Below are 4,118 nucleotides of genomic sequence, written 5' to 3' on the forward strand. Positions count from 1 at the left end.
GCCATGCGTAGTTTAAGAGGTCGGGAGCGATCTAGCAAATTAACAGCTTGGCCTGTAACGCACTTTACCAAGTCTGTCTGGCAGTTGCGTGTGGTAAATTGCAGGCGAATCTATTTAAACATCTCATTCTTCAAACGGAGCACAATTTCTTTGGCAGTTCATTGACAACTTCGGAACAGGGCTGACTTTTTCTCACTGAATAAGGCTGATGGTCAGATAATACGTCACGTTTTTCATCAGTAAATCAAAAATGCTGGACTTCGAAGTTGTGCTTCACACTTATGCCGGCAGTCGTAAATAGGCGTGTTATATTCATAACGACAAGCATAACGTTGAAACTGGCCACCGAAATCATCGCGTTGATTTGTAAGTAACAACAAACAGCAAAGATTTTGGTAATTGTGTACATTCTAAAGAATTGTGACGGTTTAATTTTCAGCCGTGTCTCCTCAGGTCAGTGGAGGTATTCATGTGAGAGTTAGCAGAGTTTCGGAATTGCCCCAGGCGTCAGGGACTGTAGGGGCCCGATATGGCCACAGACCCCCATTAGTTTTCCATAAGCGACAATGTTAACGTTTAGCGCTGTAGCTCAGTCCCAAACATTCCGAGGCCAATAAGCTTTGGTGCATACCTGGCCCAGCCTGAGAGAAAGAAGCTGTAAAAATCTTGACATAGGTTGACCGTCAAAATCTGGACCTTTACATGCCGGCAGCTGGGAGGGGTGCCTAGCAACGCCAAGGGGACGTCACTCGCAGCCTCATCACCACCTGTCTCCTTGTGTCCTCTCGCCCAGAATTTCAAACTTTCACCATTAAAACTCATACCTGCCCAAAGCTTAGACAATTTCCATCATTTTGATACCAAGCATGCACTTGTACACCAAAAACGGCAGGCTGGCAGCAAAAAAAGACTTTACACCCTAAAATACACAGAACTACAATCGTCCCTACTGAAAAACGGAAGTTGTAATGGGGGTCTGTGTCCTATCACACCAGCCAACTTTTTTCAAAATCAATAATTTTTGCACCACATAATGCTTACTACCTCTAAACCTCACACATAAAGTTACAGCTTGATACATGCAAAAACTTTTGAGTAGGAGGAATTTAACTTGGGGTACCCCTATCTTGGAGATGTGTCTGTTTGTCCGACCTCAAGCACGAAGTTCAAAGCTCTGTAGTGCACATACCGTTCAAAATATCTTAACCAGGTCAAATGTTTTGGAAAGCTGGTATGTATATCTGCAAGAAAAATGAAAAAATTCCAATGACAAAGTATTTTACATTTTCCATTGACAAACATTTAGAAAATTATGGATTTTCAAGTAGATTTTCTTGTTTACAGCAGTGTTAAGAAAATACTTAAAAGCCAAAAGTGTCAAAATATATATCAAAAGACAGGTAATTTATCTGACAATTCACTTACAAAATATAGGACATACCTTTTAGCAACTTTGTGCAAAATTTGACTTAAAGTGATACAGGTGGGTAGCAAAGCGGAGTTTCAAAATTCCAGAAAAGTACATTTTGATCACCATCAAAGTAAACATATGCATCCAAATTGATATAGAAATGCTCATAGGCAGAGTTTCCATGGATAGGACTAAAGGAAAGACTAGTATCCCTTTTACATAGTGATTCACATGATAAAATCCTTTAAAAGATCACCCACTACCCCCAACCCCCCCCCCCCCCACTACCCCCCTTTCCCGTCTCCCCCATGGTTGCCATTGGTTGGCTGGCTTACCTCAACTCACAGTGCAAAAGAATCCCACCACCTGTGTTGTTGCCTCAGACTAAATTAGTACTTTCCACATAACAAACACCAAAGTGTGACACTGGCATCTACAAGAGATAAGTAGAGGGGAGAAATATGAATTTGCCACTTACAAAAATAAAGCCACACAGTACATGCACATTGGTCATTCAGACAGTCAGCAAGGCAACCCTCCCAAGACATGTTGAAGGGACCCAAGAAGAGGGGAAAAGCTATACTTTTTAACCTGTAACAACACAGAAATCCTCAAATAATCAGTGAGAAATTACATCCGTAATCAGGTTCCACACTGGGTGTTCCTGGGTGGGCATGAGGAATGGACATTCAAACTGTCCGTACATATATGAGAAACCTGTGACGTTTCCCCGGTGGGGGGGGGGGGGAGCTGGAGGGGTATGTGTCACGGTGTAGTACCGGACCAATGACGGGGATTCTAGGTCGGCCAAGGGAGTGGAAGACTGCATCCGAATGGTCAGGCCTTTGAGGAAGCTGAACGGCTAGCAGACCCCACTCACCTAGGTAGATCCCAGTTCAATATATGCATAAACCAGGCAAAGTTCACTGACGCCATGTTTGGGAGACAAGATCTAAAGAGGGAAACCAAGACAAAAGCTCAATAGGTATTAAACTAGGATGTGAGAGCCATATGTAGCTGTCTAATTTCTAACTTGTGTGTGAGGACATTGGAAACATAAAAAAAAATCCCAGTTGTCCAGGGAGGTGGATGCCACACTGGGCCAGATACTAAAACAAAAACTCCTTGAGATGTCGCAGGAACAGCGTACTATGTTCTGGTGGAAAAACAGACACCTGGTGGGGCAGAGACTCATTTTCACAAGGGCAATATTCCAACAGATCACACTCACATGTATGCTAGAAACTTGAAATTGATCATTTTTGTTCCAACGCCACACATACTGTGTGAGTGCACATGTAACTTGTCAGAGGAATGAATATACACATGCAATGAAAACTACATGCCTACAGTGGTTTATTTTTAAGTTTAAAGAGGAAAATTTACCTTGTCCACTTCAAGTCTATGCCCAAAACAGCAGACAGTGTTCCAGCAGAGATGCCTGTTTTTAATGTTTTGTGACCTGCAGGATGATTTGAAGCACATTTACCTAGTGTGTGGTGGCACACATGGGAGGAACCTGACTTGGTTTGTAAATTAAATGCACACTGGCCCTCTCTACTACTCTAGCCAAGTAAATTAATCTGCTGATGTGTTTTTATCCACCTGTGTGAGGCTGGGCCCTTATATGTGATGCAAGGCCTTATTGACCATCCTTAATCACACCACCCTATCTATCAGCCACATACTCCAATTTCACTCGCAGCACTCAAATTTTGCATTATTTATCAAATGTCAGCCCCAAAAGAGACATTTTAAAAACCAGGAACAATGAAACATTGTCTGTGTTTGTTCCAGTCTGTTTATACTCCTGTACTACCCTTGACCACAGAGCGTTTTAGCCGATTTTTAGACAAAATGGATATGTGGGGAAAATATAGAATTAAAAAGCTTTAAAACTGCTCAATCAAGTTCCATGTCAATGCAAACCACATCGCAGATGTACCCACCAAATATTATCAGGCTGCTGCGAAATCTGAGCACACAGTGACATATTACATGTTTTGGCACAAGTGGACAGATCAGGCCACAGACCCCCATTAGTTTTCCATAAGCGACAATGTTAACGTTTAGCGCTGTAGCTCAGTCCCAAACATTCCGAGGCCAATAAGCTTTGGTGCATACCTGGCCCAGCCTGAGAGAAAGAAGCTGTAAAAATCTTGACATAGGTTGACCGTCAAAATCTGGACCTTTACATGCCGGCAGCTGGGAGGGGTGCCTAGCAACGCCAAGGGGACGTCACTCGCAGCCTCATCACCACCTGTCTCCTTGTGTCCTCTCGCCCAGAATTTCAAACTTTCACCATTAAAACTCATACCTGCCCAAAGCTTAGACAATTTCCATCATTTTGATACCAAGCATGCACTTGTACACCAAAAACGGCAGGCTGGCAGCAAAAAAAGACTTTACACCCTAAAATACACAGAACTACAATCGTCCCTACTGAAAAACGGAAGTTGTAATGGGGGTCTGTGTCCATATGACCTCCCCGACTGATAGCGGAAATGATTGCCTACCAAACTGCTCTGTTTATCAAGGGAGGCTACTCACGAGTCGCTATCTCCCTGTGCATCTAATGGTTCTCTCAGATATCACGTTTTGTTATACAGCTACTCGCTTTTGTTAGTCTACATAGTCCAGTAAATAAGCCAGGGTGGATTACTAGGGTAAACCGATCACATGGACTGATTCAGTGGTATATCAGATA

General features: G+C 42.9%; 1 long non-coding RNA gene across 1 annotated transcript; it reads right to left on the minus strand.

The window, feature by feature from the left end:
- Nucleotides 1–783: 783 nt before the first annotated feature.
- On the minus strand, nucleotides 784–3,613 carry LOC135462008 (uncharacterized). The gene is made up of 3 exons (XR_010443421.1): nucleotides 3,536–3,613; nucleotides 1,747–1,844; nucleotides 784–1,241 (listed from the first exon to the last, which is right to left on the minus strand). It is a non-coding gene; the product is annotated as an uncharacterized LOC135462008 (long non-coding RNA).
- Between the last annotated feature and the right edge of the window lie 505 nt (nucleotides 3,614–4,118).

This window comes from Liolophura sinensis, chromosome 1, assembly GCF_032854445.1.
Source record: "Liolophura sinensis isolate JHLJ2023 chromosome 1, CUHK_Ljap_v2, whole genome shotgun sequence".
NCBI classification, from domain to species: domain Eukaryota; kingdom Metazoa; phylum Mollusca; class Polyplacophora; order Chitonida; family Chitonidae; genus Liolophura; species Liolophura sinensis.